At 34.8% G+C, this 22,877-nt stretch overlaps 1 protein-coding gene across 2 annotated transcripts in view; it reads left to right on the plus strand.

Moving 5' to 3' along the window:
- Positions 1–22,877, plus strand: part of LOC105731215 (N-deacetylase and N-sulfotransferase 4) — a 282,122-nt gene that overhangs the window by 179,497 nt on the left and 79,748 nt on the right. The window lies entirely within an intron of this gene.

Genomic DNA, 22,877 nt, shown 5'->3' on the forward strand with positions numbered 1-22,877 from the left:
GATTTGATTGCAAAGTCAAGGTTTTTACTTTGTAATGTGGCAGGTGCAAAGTTTATTTCTAGCACTAAAAGAGTAGCAATGTTTGCCATTGTTATTTTTTTCAAGTTAGTTCTTTCTCTCAGATTTATGAAGGTATAATTGACAAAGAGAAATTGTTTATTTTTGCAGTACACCAAGATGTTTTGTTATATGTAGACATTGTGAAATAATTAAATTAACCTAATTAATATACTATCATCGCTCATCTTTTTTTGTAACAAGGAGGTTTAAAATATTCTCTTAGCAATTTTTAAGTATACAATATGTTGTTGTTAACTATTAAGTTATTCATCCCATCTAACTGGAACTTTGTTCCCTTCCACAAACTTCCCAAGCCACTGGCATCCTACTCTCTGCATCTATGAGTTCAGCTTTTTAAAATCTCACATACAAGTGTGATTATGAAGTATTTGTCTTTCTGTGCCTGACTTATTCACTTAGCATGTGTCTTCCTGACTCATCTATGTTGTCACAAGTGACAGGATTTTCTTCTTTTTTAAGGATGAATAATATTTTATTTTATAAATAGATACATGCATATGCCACATTTTATTTATTAATTCATCTGTCAATTGACACATAGGTTGATTCCAAATTTTGGCTATTGTGAATAATGCTGCAATTTACATGAGGATGAAGATATCTCTTGAACATACTAATTTCATTTCCTTTGGCTATATACCCAGTAAAGGGATTGTAGGATCAAATGGTAGTTTCAAAGGTATCTCTGTAGTGTTTTCCATAATAGATGAAGTAATTTGTATTCCTACCATGTTCAAATGGTCCCCTTTCTCCACATCCTCGCAAACTTTATCTTTCATCTTATTGATCATAGCCATTTTAACAGGTGTGAGGTGATATTTCATTATGGTTTTAATTTGTATTTCTCTGATGATGAATGATGTTAGCATTTTTTTCATATAACTGTTAGGCATTTGTATGTCTTCCTTTGAGAAATACCTTTTCAAGTCTTTTGCCCATTTTTAACGAATGTTATTTGTTTCTTACTGTTGAGCTATTTGAGTTCCTAATACGTATTTTGGATATTAAGCCTTTGCAGATATATGGTTTTAAACATTTTCTCCCTTTCCATAGGTTGTCTTTACACTCTGTTATTTATGTCCTTTGCTGCGCAAAAGCTTTTCAGCTTGATGTAATCCCATTTGTCTATTTTGCTTCTGTTGCCTGTGCTTTTGGGTTTATGTAGAAAGAAAGAAAGAAAGAAAGAAAGAGAGAGAGAGAGAAAGAGAGAAAGAGAGAAAGAGAGAAAGAGAGAGAGAGAGAGAAAGAGAAAGAGAGAGAGAAAGAAAGAGAGAAAGGAAGAAAGATTGATTCCCAGGCCAATGTCAAATTTTTTCCTATACTTCCTTCTAGTAGTTTTCCAGTTTCAGGTCTTTGGTTTAAGTCTTTTGTCCATTTTGAGTTGATTTTTAAATATGGTGTGAGATAAAGGTCTAATTCTGTTCTCTGTATGTGAATATTTAGTTTTCTCAACACCTGTTTATTGAAGACATTGTTCTTTCCTCTTTCTGTGTTCTTTCAACCTTTGGCAACCTTTAACAAAAATCAATTGACTGTAAGTGCATAGATTTATTTCTGGGCTATCTGATTTGACTCCATAATCTTGATGTCACTCTTTATGTCAGTATCTTGCTGCTTTTATTACCATAGCTTTATAGTGTAGTTTAATGTTAGATAATGTGATGCCTCTAGCTTTCTTCTTCTTTCTCAAGATTACTTTGACTATTCTGGGTCTTTTGTGGTTCCATAGAAATTTTGTATTTCTTTTTATTTCTGTGGAAAATGTCATTAATATTTTGATAGAAATTTCATTGCAATAGTAGATCACTGTGAGTAATATGGATATTTTAACAATATTAATTCTTCTAATCCATGAACTTGGAATGTTTGTTTATTAGTGTCTTGAAGTTCTTAAATCAATATTTTGTAGTTTTCAGTAAATAGGTATTTAACCTCCTTGGTTACATTTATTCCTAAGTATTTTTGTAATGGTATTGTAAATGGGATCATTTTTTAAATTTCTTTTTCAGATACCTTGTCAGTGTGTAGAAACACTACTGATTTTTGTATGTTGATTTTGTATACTTCAACTTTACTGAATTTGTTAGTTCTAAGAGTGTTTATTTCATGGAATATTTAGAGTTTTCTCCAGAAAAGATCATGTCATCTGCAAACAGAAACAATTTAACGTTTTTCTTTTCCAATTTGGATGTTTGTTTTTTTCTTTTTCTTGCCCAGTTTCTCTGGCTAGAACTTTTAGTATTACATTGAATAGAAACAGGGTGAACATACTTCTCTTGCTCCTAATCTTAGGAGAAAAGCTTTCAACCTTTTTTTTTTTTTTTTTTTTTTTTTTTTTTTTTTGAGACGGAGTTTCGCTCTTGTTACCCAGTCTGGAGTGCAATGGCGCAATCTCGGCTCACCGCAACCTCCGCCTCCTGGGTTCAGGCAATTCTCCTGCCTCAGCCTCCTGAGTAGCTGGGATTACAGGCACGCACCATCACGCCCAGCTAATTTTTTGTATTTTTAGTAGAGACGGGGTTTCACCATGTTGACCAGCATGGTCTCGATCTCTTGACCTTGTGATCCACCCGCTTCGGCCTCCCAAAGTGCTGGGATTACAGGCTTGAGCCACCGCGCCCGGCCAGCTTTCAACTTTATACCACTAAGTATGATATTAGCTGGGAGTTTGTAATATATGGCACTTAATGTGTTGACATGCATTTTTATATCTAATTTGTTGAGCTTTTATCATGACTTAATGTTGAATTTTGTTACATGCTTTTTCTGCTTCTATTGAGATGATCATATAATTTTTGTCATTTATTCATCCTATTAATATGCTTTATCACACTTGCAGATTTGCATATGTTGAGCCATTTTTGTATCCTAGGGATATATCCCACTTGATCATGGCATATTAGTGTTTTGATTTTCTATTGAGTTTGGTTTGTTAGTATTTCATTGATATGTTTTGTCTCTATGTTTGTCAGAAATATTGCCTTGTAATTTTCTTTTCTTATAGAGCCCTTAATTGGCTTTGATATCAGGGTAATGCTAGCCTCATAAAATGAATTTGGAAGTGTACTCTCCTCTTAAATTTTTTGAAAGAGTTTGATAATGATTGATTAATTCTCTAAATTTTTTTAGAATACACCAGTAACACCATTAAGTCCTGAACTTTTCCTTACTAAGAGACATTTAATTACAATTCGTTCTCCTTACTCATTATTGTACTGTTTGGATTTCCTAATTCTTCTTGATTCAATCTTGATAGGTTGTATGTTTCTGGGAATTTATGTATTTCTTCGAGGTCAACCTGTTAGGCATATCATTGTTCATAATAGTCTGTTATTATCCTTTGCATTTCTGTGGTGTTAGTTGTAATATCTTCTTTCTTATTTTATTTGGGTTTTCTCTCCTTTTTCCTTAGTCTAGCTAAATGGATGCTAATTTTATTTTACTTTTTAAAAATCCCACTTTAAGTTTTATTGATTTTTTCTGTTTTTCTAATCTATTTCATTTATTTCTGCAATCCTTATTTGTTGTCTTTTTTCTGCTGGCTTTGGACTTATTTTGTTCTTCTTTGACTAGTTCCTTGAGATGTAAAATTAAGTTTTTTGTTTGATATCTTTCTTTTTTCTTAATGTAGGCATTTAGTGCTGTAAATTTCCCTCTTCAATCTACTTTACAACCCCTTTACAAGACTAGTTGGTAAATTCTAGCACTACTACAAAGAAATTAGACTGCATTTGTAAATAATTTGTTTCTGTTATGAACGTCAAGAAACAACTGAATTTTTTTAAGAAGCCTATGTTTAATATAATGATTAAATGTTATATAATATCTCATTTGGCTTCTATTTTTAATTCTAGTAATGACATATTAATATGTGAATCTCTAGCCAAAAATTAAAATCCATCATGTCATCAGTGGATCCCATTAGGCCCATAAGTTAAATTTGCTTCTGGCTGGAGATTTCAGTAGGCACACTTACTTCAGTTTCTAAAAGTGACCACAATGTAAAGCTGAATTGAAACTATATAGCTTTGTATTATCTTTGTATACTTGGATGACCTAAAGCTTATGTTTTAAATTTTTGCTATTTTGGGAGGGGGGTGGAAATCAAAGATAGAGAACTTGACCTTTTTGTGTGTGTGTCTTTTCATCTTTAATAGTTTTAATTTTATTTCATGTTACAAATAGATGTATAATGGTATAGCAGTGTGGGAATTCCAACATTATATAATGTGATTATTTCAACTTTCTAATTTCTTCTCCTTCTCCTGTAATGATTCCATTTCTGAAGTCTTAGGAAAGCATGTTCTCATTTATGTCCCAGTGTATCTAGAAAATATGAAATAGTGGGCCTTATGCTATGCCCTCTTTGTTTCATGGAAGAAAGTCTTATACTTGAAGAAAAAGACATACTTTGAACATAGCTATAGCTAAGTTGGCTGTGGTAAAGCTCTAGGTGTGTTTAAAATAAATTACTTTGGATAATTTATATATACTATTTTAAATTCCTAAAAAATTAAATAAAACTCACATTGTGTGAAAATGGAAACTTCTAAATTTGATTGGAATATAGGGAACTGAGGGCAAAAATCCTTTGTCAGATTATGAGTAATTAAACCATCTTCCCCTCCAACTGCCTGGCTATTAAAAACAAAACAAAACAAAAGGTCTTTTGGGCAGCATACTTTGAAGAGGAGCTTGGATTCTCTATGGTCTTTAGCAAGAAACTTCCTTTCTCAGAACTTGCTTGTACTTCTGAATAATAAACTAGTTGAATTAATCCTCAATGTACCTCAAAGGTATTCCTACCAAACCTATATCTGAAGTATTTCAATTTTTGTGTATATTTCAAAATGGACACCTTTTGCATGTATTTCTAAAAAGCATCAAGGATATTCTAAAAATAATTTTAGAAAATTGAGATATAAATATTAATGAAAGTAAATGTGGAAACCTCTCTCTTCATTCCTTCCCTTACTGCGAATTTAATTTCAGCAGAGGTAAAGGTTACTTCACCGTACCGTTTTCATTCCAGGGCTACATTCCCGGCACATATCTGCCCCAGTCATCTCCTTAGGGTAAGTCAATAATTTTCAGAACACTGACCATTGCCTCCCCTAAACCTCTTGCCCCAGGTGTGATTGTTACTGGTGTTTATAACTTGAATATTGTCTATTTGTTAATAAAGATGTAGATTATGCATCTGTTTTTAACTATTTTGAACACAGTATCCCTCATAGAGCATAATGTAGAGATTTGAACTTGAAATAAATCTCAAGACTTTAAATAACATAAAATACTATTTGGCTTCTAGTATTTCCATGTTTACCACTTGTGAACTAACCAAACTATACTGAGTCTTATAAACCTCACTTTAAAAAGCTTATCATTGCTACACAGATGTATTGATTTCATTTTAATTTTAGGCAGATAGGATAGTGAAAGAGGGGAGTTTCAGGAGGCTTATGTGACTGTCCAGTCACAAACTACACTTGCTTTGTCATTGTAAATTGATGGTGATTGCTATATAGGATACATAGGTAAATGACAGAGACCAGGATAGACAAAGCAGGAATAGAGAGTTAAGGGGGTCTAGAGGGTTAATAGTACGGATAAGATAGCATATCTTAATATGGGAATATGAAGTATAGTTCAAGCAAATAATATGCCATAAAGATGAGGGTTTAAGGAACAACGTTGCTCAAAACAAGGACCACATATAGCCTCAAGCAACCTGAGTAGATATTCCTTAGATCTCAAAGGAAGCAGGCTAGAGGTAGCATCTGATAGAGCCCAGGCCAAATGGAGCTTAGTTCCAGGCCTTCATAGCAGAAGTTATCAGATGTCTGAGACTGGGTTCTCCAGAGAAACAGACCCAATAGGATTTAAACAGATAGAGAGAGAGAGAGAGAGAGAGAGAGAGAGAGAGAGAGAGAGAGAGAGGATAGAGACAGCAAAAGAGAGATTATGAAGAATTGGCTCATGGAATTATGAAGGTTGTCAAGACCCAAGATCTGACATACAGTCATGAAACTGGGACACCCAGGAAAACTGACGGCACAGTTTCAGTCCAAATGCCAGCAGACTCAAGACCCAATGAAAATCAAGACTGCAGTTATAGTCCGAAGGCAGAGAAGAAAAACCAGTGTCCCAAAATGAAGGCAGTAAAGCAGAAGGCAATTCCTTTTACTTAGCTTTTTTGTTTTATTTGGGTCTTCAATAGCTTGAATGACGATGTCTACACACATTACAGGACAATCTGCTTTACTCAACACAGGGGATGTGCACTGGACTAATTAAAATGTTATTCTCATCCAAAAACACCTTATGGACACACCTAAAATAAAGTCTGACAAAATTATCTGGGCATTCCATAGTCCAGTTAGGTTGACACATGAGTTTAACCGTCACACCAGATGAGGAACTGCGGGAGGCAGACTTGCAGTGAGTGAAGGAAAATGGGGAACACAGAAAGAAGGAAGAAGTGAGTGAAAGAAAAGATAATTCACACTTGAGTTGTTTCTGTATAAGTGTCTTCTCATGAATAGCGAGGTGATGGGCTATCACTGATATTTACCTCACTAATGTTGAAAAAGTAAATACTGGGGCTTTTTGATGATGAATTACTACTTCAAGTTTAGGGTTCCAACAGGCTGGCAAGGAGGGAGCCTGTGAAAATGGTATGGGGCAAGAAGTCACCAGAAAAAAAAAAACGCCAGACTTCTCTGTCCCATTCTTTTCCTCCAATAATCACTTAATTCTTTGTCAGAGTAGAGAGTATTTTCGTATCTTTCACCCAAACCGTGATGAGCAAAGAACTGTAAGTTAATTAATTTGAAGATTAAAATTATCAATATCAAGTAACATGTTGACTCTGAAGAATGTTTCTATTTAACAGAGCTATTTTTAAAGGAAAAAAATCAGGAATACATTATTCTAGGTATCTGTCAAATATCCCAGGGGAAATGTATTTTTAGTGGGAAGTATTAAACATCCATGAAATCATCCAGAGACTATCATTTTCTCTACCTTCTTTCCCAGCTGACACTCAATGTGTAAAAGTGATGCTTGTAGGAACTTATAAGTAGAAGAGGTAATCAACAGTGTTAGCATAAATTCTAAAACATAAAAGCCAATCTATACTGTATTTTCTTTTCCATTAATCATCTATGCTTTAATATCATGGAAATGCTATAGACAATGTATGATGTCTCTCATGGATGGTAATTTTCTCTGTGGATTTGAAAATGATTGATAGTTTTCTGTACTTAGTATTGTTGTTTTAGTATGCTCCTAAGTGGATGAATCAGGACATACCAGCATGACACAAAGCTGACAGTGAAAGTAAATATACCAGATTATGATATTAATACCTAGTTTTGCTCAACATATTAGAATAAAAAACGCATATCTAACAAGGTGAAATTTAAAAGGAAATAATGAAAAGCCCCTAATCATTTTCAAATAAATTAACAATATAATCTAACCATTATGTGAGGATAAATATCATATAAGGATAAATTAAGTCTGTCAGAAAATTGTGTGGGCTGTAATCATGACATACTAAGTTCCCTGTTGTTGAAGCTGTCAAACAGAAATTTTGTAGAAATGTGAAATCTATTATTGAGCTTCTAATAGCTCATCTTATGCTAAGAATCTGTTATTTCTATGTTCTCATACAATTAAATGGTGAGTACATCTCTCTTATTGTAAAACACACACACATACACACACAAATCAAGTTAATTTTAAATATTACAAGCATTATAAATTTGGATCTAATCTATAATTGTAAAGCCAGAGGAAATGGGAAAAGGATAATTTGCCAGCATATTTAATAATTAAAGGATAAGTTAAAATGGGAAGATATCTAATGGTGGATATATTGAGGGAAGTAGAGAAAAAAAAACCTTTTCTTTACTTGTGTACTGAAATATAATTTCCAGATTTGCAGCACCATTTTGAATTTTGATTCATAGTTACTGAATTCATATGTATGTAAGCATCCTGTTAGGTTAATAAAAGCTGGAAAAAGTATATGAAGGAATGTCCTGGACTCTCCCCCTTAGAGTACTTTAAAATAGAATCAACAACTCTATAGTTCTTTCTTATCGCCTTGGGAATTCATCTGCCTAAAGGAAGGAGACTGGATTAAATAACCTTGAAAAGTTTCACAACTTGTTTTTCTGCTTTATAACATCTGCAACTTTGCTCTGCAGTCAAAACGGGAAGCGCCACAGCAAAACCAGTATTGTTTCTTTCCTTCTTCAGATTCCAGTTTGAGGGTTCGCATTATTTTGTGTTGGCCATCTCTACAACACAACTGTATCTATTCTGTGTTCAAAAGTCTCTGATATTTTTTTCCTTTCTGCATTTTTAACTGTTTTTTTTATGTTGACTCTCAATGGCATTCAGAGATATACCCCATTTTCATAGTTTGACACATTTCAAAATATGTCATTATTTTATAATCTACCATAAAACAGAAAATATGAGTTGGAATAAAGTTTTACATCTTGATTCACATATGAACTCCTGTTGCTAGTATGTATTAGATCTTTTGATTCAGCCAATTGCAAGGAATGGAGTTTCTTGATTTCCCTGGATACCAACTTGCTTTGCCCAAATGAATCTAACAATTGAAAATTAAATGACATGAGGGCCATTTGAATGGGATTTCAAAAGCATACTTTGACATCTGTCTATTTAACATTCAGATAACTCCCTCTTATTTTTCTTAGATTCTCGTCATGTCTTCATCACATATTGATATTTTTCTGCACTGTTCCACACTTGTCAAATACTAACATGTATTTCCCTGGTGCCGAATCCTTCCTGTATTTTCAAATAATCTTTGTTCAGACAGGAAGATATATAATTTAATCATGTATGAGGTGAAACAGCTTACACCAGGTAGTCCACCATCACTCAAGTTGAGACACTACCCCATAAAATATACAGCAACTGAAAATAGTCAAAACAGTCTGGAGTCTTATCAGATTGTTTCCACAATAAGTACAAAAGCTTGAAATTAATATGTCCTATAGGACTTAATTTTTTCTAACTCATCTTAATTTTGTGCTACATGAAGAGCAACATAAAAATAGAATTTTCTGCTTTCTTGACAGATATGTTTGAAAAGACTCAGATTCTAGAATGCTCTAAAATAGCATTGTAGGAGTCAGAAACATTACTATGCCTTCCAAAGTTCAGAGCAGTACCTAGTCTCACTAACCCTCACCTGTTCTATTGGCCACTTGAAAATTCAGGTGAACAAAAAATATGTGCCTGAAAGACTGGTGTACTTGAAATTGACAGTAGAGTATAATGGAACTGCAGTGATAAACTTCTCTGTGTGCTGTCTGCTGAACTTTCATACACCTAGTCTGGTTAATGAGCTTTCTTTCTCTGTGTATATCAATCTCTGAGTTCATGCAATCTAATAGCAGGTGCAGTACATTATGGATTAGTGCTGGCTCTTCAGACAGATTAGAGAAAAGGCAGCTGTGAGGCACAGGATAACATCAACATGAAATAACCTGAAATGAATTTTGAGGAGTTCTGTTTAATGCTGAAATAATACAGAACTGCATATGCAAGGTAATTTACAGGAAACTATTTTATGTGCAGACCAACAAAATAAAATGCAAGCAATATCCCAAGTCTGTAGCAGATTATAAAGAACTGATTACTGATATCGAGGTATCCAAGCATTCTTTGATGATTTTTGGCTTTGATTTCCTATAAACACTGTGATTTAAAGAAAATTATGACAATGAGATAATATTCCATGGAGAACAAAGCAATTATATATTCCATCAAAATATACATCTTCATAAAATAATATATTGATATTTCTAAATTGGAGACCTAGGAGATTTTCTATATGTGTTCCAGGAGGATTTATATTTTTCTTTTTTATTGATACATGATAGATATACGTATTTTGGTGGTGCATATGATAATGCATTCTGTATAATTTGCAAAGATCAAGTCAATGTAATTGGGATATCCATTACCTTAAATATTGTCTTTTCTTTATGGTACCAACATTTGAATTATTCTTTTTGAGCTATTATGAAATATGTAATAGGTTATGTAAACTATAGTTACCCTACTGATTTGTCAAGCACTGGGTCTTATTTCTTCTATCAAACTGTATGTTTGTACCCATTAATCAATCTCTCTTCATCCCCTAGCCCCTCTCCCGAACTCAGGGGTATTTATTTTTATAGAAATTAACTGCTAACTTTTCTACTATAGTGAAATCTACTTCTCTAGACAGGGACTTTGAAGCAATTAATGTTATTGGGAGCTCTGGGGCTTAGAGCTGGGGAGAACAGACACCAACTGTGAGAGGAATGGACCCCTGTGGAGTATATAGATTGTGCAAAATTCTATTTCCACTCACTGAAAGACCTACAGTCACCTCTTTTTTTCCTTTATCTTCTTTTTTTTTCTTTCCTTAAAGATTTGCAGGACTAACCTTTACAAAAGGACATGAATCACCACTTCTGTAAGGGATTCACACTCACAGCAGGGATTTTGTAAAATCTAGAGTCAGCTAAGATCCATGGCCTTGTTACTTATGATATTATTCTTTCTATTCACACTGAAAATCAGTATCAAAGTTAGCATAAGACTGTAAAGAATGTGGGCAAATTTTGTGTTTTTTTCCTAGTGTTTTAGTAGTAGTTTTGTTTCAATTTTCTAAAATAGAATTTATTTAAAGATTAGTAGTTCAGAATGTAAAGTGTGCCATAAAAAATGACCAAAATATTTTTGCCTCCTATACTTGAACTCTGTCTTCTCATGAAAGAAGAGAGAAATTTCTATTATTGTGTAGACATCCATCTTTCTAATGCAATAGTTGCTACAGGCCCTGATGGAATACAATTTGCATTGCTGTGTATTTCCAGAACATGAAAAAATCTATAAGACTGCATTGGCTTTTTCTTTTTTTTCAATTTTGTTTCCATAGAATAATAAGTTAAAGCTGCAATATTTTATTAGGGCAGTCTTTTCCATCTAATGTAACTGGCTGCTTTAGTTTTCCCAAAGCTTGGAATGAAAAGTAGTAAAATAGCTCTTTAGCATAAATAAACTTTCGACAGCAAAAAACATAACCTCCTGTTTATGTGGATGTTAGTCAGTAAATAAAGCCTTTGTTCTCTATTTTGGGGGATGCAATATGTAAGTACTAGGTGCATAATGCTCTTCACATTTAGGAACAGTTTGCAAGCATTGTCAGCGAATTCACAATGAGAAAGAGGAAAAGAAAAAGCTCCTTGTATCAGTGTTCATATTACTAATGGATTGGTGGAAAAGTAGAAGTTGGTTAGTCTACAAAATTAAATTTGGAAATGTGTGCTTTTTTGCTTTGTTCTTTTTGGTTTGTTTGTGAGGTTTCACATCACTGAAGAGCTCAAAATTCTAGATTTTCTTATCTATATTACAAATTTTATGACACCTAAAGTATTTCAATATGTCTTGCTTCTTTTTCTTAATTTTTTTTTAAGTACAGTGAATGAGGAAGACTATTTTGGATCACTTTACCTAATTTCACTTTGTTTATTCCTATTTTATGTCTTTCCAGTTATTCCTCAGAATCAGATAAAGTGAAAATAAAAATATAAACTGTTTTCTAAAACATGTTGATATTTTCCTATTTTTGTATTTGAGGAAAGCAAGTACTTCTGCCTTAGATTTTTCTTTAGTGCCGAAAAGTATATACAGATATGATATGGAGTATTTATGTAAATGCTAACTAATGGTGATCTGGAGTTCCAGTTGACATGTCGGGGCTTATTCTGTATCAGAAGGCCTTGGTATATAGAGCTTCTTATGCCTACAGTACTTTTCTATTAATATCTCTACTATGCTCACTTTACCCTCACTATCTATCAGATTTCATCTCTGCTTTCTCTTTCTCATCCCCTGAGCCTGCTCATGGGTTTGGGTCAGATGTCGCTGCTATTTACATGAATAGAGTCATATGCATAATACAGCTCATGATGGTGTCTGGTTTTTGTTTGTTTGTTTGTTTTTTATTTTGAGAAGAGTCTTGCTCTGTCGCCAGGCTGGTGTGCAGTGGCGCAATCTCGGCTCACTGCAACCTCCGCCTCCTGGGTTCAAGCAATTCTTCCACTTCAGCCTCCGAATAGCCACGACCAGAGGCATGTGCCCCCATGCCCGGCTAATTTTTTGTATTTTTAGTAGAGATGGGGTTTCACCATGTTGGCCAGGAAGGTCTCGATCTCTTGACCTCATGATCTGCCCACTTTGGCCTCCCAAAGTGCTGGGATTACAGGCGTGAGCCACTGCTCCCAGCTGATGGTATCTGTTTAGTGACTATCTTCTTCACCTATACTATATGTATCCCTAGGCTTGGAGCATTGGCTCAGTAGGTTGAATATATTAACAACTCAAAATTATGCCATAACTGCATGTGTCTACCACATGCCCTTTTGTTACCACTAGAGAATGTAACTGAGTCACATGACACTAAAGTATGTTTGCAGTGATAAATCTATACAGGTCTCCAGAAATCTCCTCAGAAGAAAGAATTCAACCAAGGGGCATAAGGCAGAGTGAGACTGAGGCTAGCTTTAGAGCAGGAGTGATTGTTTATTAAAAAGCTTAAGAGCAGGAACAAAAGGAAGTAAACTACACTTGGAAGAAGGTCAAGCAGGAAACGTAGGAGATCCGTGCACACTTTGACCTTTGACTTGGGATCCTACACAGTGGCATGCCTCTGGGGTTGTGTTACTCCTCCCCTGATTTTTCCATTAGGGGAGGCGGTCCACATGCACAGTGACCCACCAACACTTGGAACGTGAGCATACACGGTGTGTTTACTGAAGATGTACACATGCTCACTTGAGGTATTCTTCCTTTACCAGTCAAGTATGTCAAGAGGAAGGTCATATACCAATTAAACCTTGCCATTTCGCCTCTTAGTGTGAATGCTTGAGCCTGCTCGCTCAGTTCCTGAGATCTTACCAGGAAGCTGCTGATCGCCAGTTCCAGGTGTTCTGATATGTTGTGAGACTACCTTTCCTTGGCACTGGCTGCAATTAATTATTATTTTACAGAGACAGTTGACAACTGCCTGACCATCACTGGATAGTGGCCTGACATTCCTGGTGACTGGAAGGCTGTGTGGGGCAGTAGGGTATCCTGCCCTGCTTGTGTCTCACTAACTACCTACTGTAACACTTTCACATGAGTTGTTAATGTTATGTCAGAGAAAATGGAAATGAGAGAACAGCAGCAAGGAGACAAGAGGAGAAGAGAGAAAAGGAAGAAAATAATAAAAAGGATCAGCAGGGGAATGAATCAAGGGGATTGGGGGAAAAGGGGGAAAGAAGGGGAAAAAAGAAAATAGGAAGTTTGTTCTAGCCTCTTTTATGAAATCAAACAGGCAACAGGAATGTTATGCATCATCTAATAACCCAAACTCAGAAAATCTTGTTTTATTTTATTTGTTTCTAGTTTAACTAAATAGTGAAGAATAAGTCATCTAATTTCTTTGTGCTTCAGAATATGTCTGTAAAATGGGAGAAATAAATGTTGGTTCTCTTACTGTTTTACGCAAACAGTACAAGATATGATTTAAAAAAAAAAAAACAAGTGTTTTTATTTTTTAGAGAAATTATAAATGATCTGGTTGTAATTGTTATTTGAAATGCCATTTTTATCGTCAAATAATATTTGAGGCATCTTAGAAGCCCATGAGTTGTGGGTCTATTTACGGCTTGATTTTTGCTTGTTTCTCACTGCTTGAACACATAAATCACGTGATAAAGACATCCTCTATTACAAAGGCTTTTAGTTCATTACATGTTTTGCTTTTGAAACCACTCTTGTGGTATCAGTATATTATGCTTTCTGAGCTATTTTTAAGTGATAAAATTTCTATCATTATTTCTTATTCCAGTGAAAACAATGGCGTCGTAGAACGTAATGCTTGTTGGTTGGTCAAAACGATTATTTTTCCTTTGATTTTGTTCTCTACTAAAGTACCTCAGATGTTTTTGGCAAAGATTTTTGTTTCAGTTGTTAGTGTTGCTGATTTCAAGGTCTTTTAATTTTTATATTAATAGACACATTTTCGGAAACACTAAGTTCTTACTTTGTTTATCATCAACACTGTTGCAGTTTTGCTCGAATGAGGAATACATAGAATTATAGCAACCTCTGTGTTTGGTAAACATATATTAATGATATGAAAACTTAAAGGCCTGGCTGAGTACTGTGACTCTCGCCTGTAATCCCAGCACTTTCGGAGGCCGAGGTGAGCATATCACTTGAGGTCAGGAGTTTGAGACCAGCCTGGCCAACATGGTGAAACTCCGTCTCTACTAAAAATAAAAAATTAACTGAGTGTGATGGCACACACCTGTGGTGGCATGTGCCTGTAGTACCAGCTTTGTGGGAGGCTGAGGCAGCAGAATCATTTGAACTTAGGAGGCAGAGTTTGCAGTGAGCCGAAATCGCACCATTGCTCTCCAGCCTGAGCAACAGAGTAAGACTACATCTCAAAAAAAAGAAATCTTAAAGGCCTTACCAATTGTTACATATTTACAGATAATTTAGAGAACTGAGTTGAATTTAATATAAATAAGAAACTCAGCTCCACAAACCTTATAGAAAACTTTAGATTGGGTTTCATCACCTGTCACTAGCAGAAAGGATACTCTTCATGTCTGCAGTTATTGATCCTATGGATCTGTCTCCATTGAACTTCACACCTAACAGAACAGTCAGTGTTCAATTACCTCTTGGTGAGAACATTAACTGAAACCAGAGAAATAGACAAGAGATTTAGAAGTAAAGAAAAGGTCATGTTCTTGTAAATGGAAAGTTCCTGATGACTGCTAGCCTCCTCTAGCACTATATGAAAATTACCAGCTTAAACAATGTAAAAGATAAGATTCCAAGCATGAGGTGTTTCCTTGATTTATAGTTGTCACTTGTAACACAATTTAAGATATTCAATAATACCATTCAAAGTATAAAGTGTAAGTAACAGAATCTTGCTCCTTTTTGAAGCTGTTATTATATCCACTTAAACTCTCTTTCACACACAGGTACACATTCAAATCAAATGTGAATAAAAGATGTGACTTGAAAATTACCATCCTTTTGCAATTTCTTTTCAGAAGTCCATTCTGCAATGCACTTAACTTCCTCAAGCAATCAAATCTATATAGACAGAGCTTCCTACATGGCCTGAGATGTTATGCTCCTATACACAGAATTTGGGAATTATGAGCTATTTAGAAAGGTAAAAAAAAAAAAAAAAAAATTAAATATATCACATTGCCCCAAGTTTGATGCAGTTTTTACCCAATCTTTTGCTGAATGCATCTTGAAAATATAGGTCAATATATATTTATATGTAATTGTTTATAATGACTCTTGAATACTTACTGTTTCAAATTTTAAAAAAAGAAGGCCACCATAAGCAAGTGCTGTGATAGTAACTTGCAGTGTGCAGAGTCATTGGTTCAATTATTAGGGTTCTGTAAATGACTTTCTAGAGGGTAGGTGACTTCCCAGTAATATCAGGAGACATTCCTTTTACCAGTGTGTGCCCATAGTGGGTTCTATTACACATCTGTTGAATGAATAAATTCATCAGTAAGTACTGTCAACTCTCCTTCCAAATTGTATCCCAGTTATTTTCTCTCCATCTCTGCAGCAAACCTGAATGGCAAGGCATCTGTTATCTCTCTCTCCCCCAAAAATTGCTCTCTCTCTGGTCACATAGAATCCATTATCCCTAGAGCAATTAAAATGTTATTGTTAAACGTAAAATAGAGTATGCCACAGTCATTCTTAATGTCCTCCAATGCTTTCTCATTTAATCTTCAACTTAACTTCAAACTCTGGTCCATGACCTGACCCCCTGTTGCCCTCTCTGCATTTACCAAGTTCCACTCTGACCTTCACTTACTACACTGTAACCACACCATCCTTCTTTCCAGACAGTCCTTCAAACAGGCCAAGATTATTTGTCCCTCAGGACTTTTGTGCTACCATTAATTTTTTGAAATAAGTTGCTTCCAGGAATTTGGAAGCCTGATTTCTTCTGCCTTTCATGCCTCAGGTCAAAAGTTACCTCCTCAGAGAAGGGTTGTCTGACTTACCAGTCACTCTATCTCTAACTTGTCTTATTTTTTTCATAGCATTTACCACTCTCTACAGTTATTTATGTGTTTGTCATCTGTCTCCCTTTCCCACTTTCACTCTCCACCTTCATATCACCAATGATCCATTCCACATTAGTTCAGCAAGCCCAGCCACAGTTTTATTGGTGTAGGAAATTCAGGGAGGAGACCGATGGCATAGAAATTGATTTGAATGCTAACCACTGTATGTTGTTGGATAAATATCTTTGCGAGCATTAGAAGTAATCTTTAGCTAAGATTTTAAATTTTTAATGTGCATATGAGATCAATTCTGTATTGATCGTGGTTTGTTTTGGCACACACAGATAACTTTACAATTTTTCTGTTCTTACGGAAACAGCAAACACCTCAAGTATTTGTTAACAAGCGACTATGATATCTATGGAGGTGAAATGGAGAGCTTTATTTTTTTGAAAAAAAAAACACACATCTGCAGCTTTAGGAGGCACAGCCTTTGGTAAAAGTGGAAGTGTACTCTCCAAAGAACAAAGTGAGAGGCTGGCTTACATAGAGAGAGTGATCCCCTCTGTTCTCAATCAGGTCCATTTATGCAAATGAGGGATTCAAACGTGTCCATTTCTGATTGGTCAAAATAGTTGATTTCTGACTGGGGGTTTCCAAGTCCGAGTCAGAAGTCTCTGTCAGATATTTCTTTCAAATGGTCAGGGGAGGGGTGGGACAGATTTCCAGCTGCAGTTTATCATGGCAATGATGGCAGGAACTTGTTTGGTTTGATTGTAGAAAGGGAGGTCCTGATACGCTTTTACGACATCTTTCTGAGAACAGAGTACGTGACTACTCCTTCACCCAGCATAGCAGCCTAATTCTGTTTTAACTTTGAGCACCTCAGTTAGCTATGAGGAGCCCATTTTGTCTGTCAGCCAAGGGCATATTTTAACATGTTTTATAAAGTTTGTACAAGTTTGACTTAAAGTAAAACTTTCTTTTACCTTTTCAAAATGGTTATAGTAAGATCTGTCTAACATGAGAAAAAGGTAGCTTGTAATCATTTTTTTGAGAAATATGTATCTAAAACTGGAATATGAGAGTAAAATCTGCAAATTTCCTATTATATCCAAGCCATCTTCAATATCCACTCAAGTATTGACATGATTATTTTTAATGTAATAAATCTTTGTTCTAATTATTTATAAATAGCATGTATTAAGTGTTTACCTTATTTAATCTTCCAAATGCTTTCCTATGTATTAACTCACTTGAGCCTCCCATTAACCATGTAAAGTTGAGACTATCATTGTTTTTATTTTCTGGATGAGGAAACTATTCAGAGAATTAATTCAGGATCACAGAGCTTGTGAGTAGCAGAGCTACACTGTGAACTACAGTGTGTGTGTTTTGACAGTAGAAATGCACCCTTGCACGCCCTTTCTGTTTGTGATGCTTTTTTTCTTTTTGATAGCATTAATCATCTCTCTATTTTTTCTAAGTTATATATTTTATTTTTTTTAGAGACAGGGTTCACTATGTTGCCTAGCCTGGACTTGAACTCTTGGGCTCAAGCAATCCTCCTACCCTTCTACCTCAGTCTCTATAGGTGCATGAAAGTTGAGTTCCAAAGTCCCTATTTTTTGATCAGTACATTATTCTGTCTCTCTAAGGCCAACTACTGTCATAATGCTAATATAACTTGGAGATATGTCTTTTTGAGGCAGAGGGATTTTAGCAATAAATAGACGCCATCAACTTCCAAGGTTGAACACATTTCTGTAATTGCAGAGGTATACAGTTGCCCTTCTGTATGTGAGTACCACATTCATAGATTCAACCAATCTCAGATAAAAAATATTCAGAACAAAATCATAGTATGTGCTGAATATGTACACACTTTTGTTCTTGCCATTATTCTCTGAACAATACTAATATACCAACTATTTACATAAAACATGCATTATATTAGGCATTATAAGGAATCAGGAGATGATTTAAAGTATATGGGAGGATGTGCACAGGTTATATGCAAACACCAAACGATTTTATATGAGGAACTTAAGCATCCATAAAGTTTGGTATTTGCAGGGAGTCCCGGAATCAATTCCCTACAGATATTAAACAATAACTCTGTAAACCTTTCAGAATTCCATGTTCACCTCAAAGCAATAGGTTCTTTATTCATTCAATAAACATCTACTAAATATTTATAGCGTTCCAGAGAAATAAAAACAAAATTAAAGGTACAGTCCTCATGGACTAAGGGAGAAAAAAAACATACAATGGAAGACTTAGATAAGATTTGCTGAAACCAGGAGCTGTGGTATGCACCTATGAAGGCTGAGGTGGGAGGGTGGGAAGATTGCTTGAGCCCAAGAGTTCAAGTCCAGGCTGGACAACATAGTGAGAACCTGTCTCTAAAAAAATAAAAAATATAACTTAGAAAAAAATAGAGAGATGCTTAGTGCTGCCAAAAAAAAATTTTAAAAAAGCATAAAAACACAGAAAGGGATCACAGGGGTGCACTTCCACTGCCAAACACACACACACACACACACGCACACACACACACACACACACAGCCTACCGGGACAATGTGACATTTGAGCTAGAGAGAGCACTTAAAATTTTTACCTTAATTGAAGGAGAAGAATGTTTCATGCTAAGAGGAAGCCAGTGGCTACTAAGCTAGAGGCATATAAGGAAAAAAGTATGGAAAGAACGAATAATAAAAGGAGATAGGGACAAGGGTAACAGGAGAGGACGAGGCTGGAATAGGACATGGGACTACTTTGGGCAGGTTTTTATGGATCACATGCAGGGGCATTTAGGTGAGGAAATGGCATGATACTCAGGTGGAGAACAAGTTAATGTTCATATTTCTTAATATTCAAACTATTCCACTGAAATGGTGACCTTCCTCAAGAAAGCATCGTTTTTCTATCACCAAACCATGAGAGTGGCTTCCGCCCCCTGCTAGAACTTTCAAAAACTGTCCTCATCTTAAAAAACATAAGGATAAACATTGATAATCCATTACTCGCAAATGAGATGGTGGTATGAGACCAACAGGTTGTGCCATTTTTTCTTCCTAGGCTGTGTTTGCAAAATGAAAGATATCAGGACTTATGAAAATTAGTCTTTCAAAATGATTTTAAAACTGTGCAACGAATGAGAATATTGCAATTTTAAATGGACAGGCTTTGCATTTTTTCCTTTCTTATTTCTTTTTATCCTTCTTTTTTTCTCTCCTGCCCTCTTCCTTCCCTTCCCTCTCCCCCTCTCCTTCTCCTCCACTACCTCCTTCTCCTTCTTTTTGGTTTAATAAGCAACTTCAGTTCACTGCTTCTAGAATCATTATACTAATAGACTATAATAAAATATGGAGTAATATTATACTGTCCACTGACTTTTAATGGCATTTATAATAAAAGTGATAGATTTCAATTAACAACCAATGAAGTAGACTTTAAAATGAACTTGTGTTTAGAAAAGCACACAGGATTTACATTAGTTCACTTAATGTCTTTAATGAAATGTTTTCTATGTATAAGAAAAAACAGAAAGGTAACTGTTGTTAAGACTTTGTCACTGCCCAATAAAATCAACTTTTCAATATATTTTTATTCTTAAAAATTACTTTAACCCACCAGGCGCGGTGGCTCACGCCTGTAATCCCAGCACCTTAGGAGGCCGAGGCGGGTGGATCACGAGGTCAAGAGATCGAGACCATCCTGGTCAACATGGTGAAACCCCGTCTCTACTAAAAATACAAAAAATTAGCTGGGCACGGTGGCGCGTGCCTGTAATCCCAGCTACTCAGGAGGCTGAGGCAGGAGAATTGCCTGAACCCAGGAGGCAGAGGTTGCGGTGAGCCGAGACTGAGCCATTGCACTCCAGCCTGGGTAACAAGAGCAAAACTCCATCTCAAAAAAAAAAAAAAAAAAAAAAAAATTACTTTAACCCTTTGCACATTTTGACTGTTAACAAGATGGCTAAAAATTCAAGAATGAATTTAACATGGAGCATATTTATTTAACTTCTAATTTGACTTATTAACCTTTTTGCCTCCTACCTGGTGTCAGTGGGGGCATAATAGTGAACTGTGAAGAAATAAAATCAAATTCGAGTACAGCTAGTTCATTGGCCCCTTATGGCATTGGCCAATCTTTTCATGCTTCCTTTTGAGTATTTGACAGTTTTGTTCTTAGCCTACTGACCAGAGACACCACAGAACAAACTGGTTGTGATTGCTGGAGAACCCCTGAGTACAGTGAGGTTGGTGAGAACATTTGAATTTAGGAATCTTCTTATAAACTCTGCAAGACTTTGCTTTTAGTTGTTCATATCTAGCACCTCTGCTAGGCAATTTCCTGTATTTAATGATTTCTTTTTGTTTTAAATTATCAAAAATAGTGCCAGTTTAATATACTAAGGGAAAATAAAGATCAGATATTGAGTAATAAAGGAAGAATTATAGGAGCAGACATTAAAAGATGCCCCACCTCCACCTACCACTATCTTAAGTCCAAGTTACCTATTCTCTGCCTGGCAACAACACAAGTAAAAATAAATTAATGAAACATTAAAAGAAAACAAGCAACTGTTCTTGCCTTTAAAAAAAAACAGGGATTAAAAGCATGAACTGTAAATTCAGGTACTTCGAATCTCAATTTCCTTCTGCCTCAGCTTTAACATAAGCAAATACAAAACTTGAATTTAGGTTAATTCCATGACTTGTTGAAATTTCAGGGAAATCTTGAAAAAGTAGAACTGATTCTGAAAAAAATTATTATCTAACTAAACAACAAAATGTTCCCCATAATCTACACACAGTCCGTAGCTTGTAGTTAATGTATTTATAGGCATTAAGATATGTTTACTATTTCTTCTCCTATGGGTAATGAAAAGTGAGCACTTCTTTCTAATGCAATGATATCCAACATTTCTTTTTAATTTCATATTTTAATTTTTGTGGAGACACAGTAGGGATATATATTTATGGGATACATGAGATATTTTGATACAGGGATGCAATGCATAATAATCACATTATGTAAAATGGGGTATCTGTCCTCTCATTTATCCTTGTGTTACAAAGAATCCAACTATACTCTTTTAGTTATTTTAAAATGTACAATTAAATAATTATTGACCGTAGTTACCCTGTTGTGCTATTACACGGTTGGTCTTATTTATTTTTCTAAGTACTTTTTGTACCCATTAATCGTTTCCATCTCCCCGCAATACCCTGATACACTTCCCAGCTTCTGGTAACCTTCCTTCTACTCTATCTCCATGAGTTCAATTGTTTAGATTTTTAGACCCCACAAGTAAGTGAGAACTGAGATGTTTGTCTTTCTGTGCCTACCTTACTTCACTCAGCATAATGACCTCCATTTTCATCCATGTTGTTGTAAATGACAAGATCTTATTCTATTTTTTTTTTATGGATAATAGTATTTTATTGTATAAAAGTAGATTTTCACAGTAGCAAAAATTTGGAAGCAGCCAACACTTTCAACATACCAATAAAAATAATTTTGAACAAATGTCTGCAGAATGCTCATAAACATTTATGTATAAATTAAATGCATTTCTACTATACCAATGCATTACTATGCCACATGCATTATGTTGAAGTGCAAAATAAATAGAAATAAAAGTGAGTTTTTTTCCCCCCTTGGAGATAGATTTATTAACCCACAGGGGTTCTTGCATATCATTCTGGGGACCACTACTGCAGTGGATTGAGAAGTTGATTAACAGACAGAAAAATATTCTTAAATATGCACAAAAAATTAAACAAGTTATTTAAAAATCTCTCCTTCAAAAACTAAAGAAATTGATTATATCAGTGATCTCATTCTATAAAACAAAGTTCATTTTTTTCTAGACCAGTGTTTTACAAAATATAGCAGATATCTCTATTAGGATCACCCAAATCAAAATGTTAACGTCTAGATATTTCTGCATATCATAATCAACGATTTAAGACATTTTATTTTATATACTAAAGTTTGAGAAGCATTACTATAGGCAAAAATGATTATTGTTGAAATTTTAGAAAGTTATATTTTCCATGTCCCAAGTTATCTTCCAAATGTAGACAGCTTAGAATCAAAAACCTTAATAAAATTTGCAAATACTCTAAATTAGCCCCTTTAATGGGCATAAAGAGGAATTAACATCACAATGTCAATATTTAACATGCAGTCATTATTTTAAAAGAATATAAGTGGTATTTTATTTATGGAAAATATAATTTTATTTTTCTTTCTGTGGCTTGTAGCTCCATTATCAAAAAATTGGATATGGTTTAAGTTGTAAGACCTCAATAATTTATTAATGCTCATTTAAAAACAAACTCATATTGTAATATTACAGAGAAAGTCAGAATCAGTTGTCAGACTCTCTTGATAAAATATTGAGAATATTGAATTGAGTAAGGGATGGATATACTTCATTCACCCTTATCTTACAGCCTGATTCTTAAAAATATATCACTTTTAAATGATCTGGATACATAAACATTTTCACCTATCCATCCTAATTTGGCTTGATAAAAAAAAATTATTTTATATGGTGAGTTATTTTGTTGTGACACCAATGACATCAAAAGTGAAGGAGACATGATAATTCTTGCTCCCAAAA

This window comes from Aotus nancymaae, unplaced genomic scaffold (assembly GCF_030222135.1).
Source record: "Aotus nancymaae isolate 86718 unplaced genomic scaffold, 86718_ANA_hifiasm-v0.15.2.pri h1tg000033l, whole genome shotgun sequence".
Taxonomy (NCBI): Eukaryota; Metazoa; Chordata; class Mammalia; order Primates; family Aotidae; genus Aotus; species Aotus nancymaae.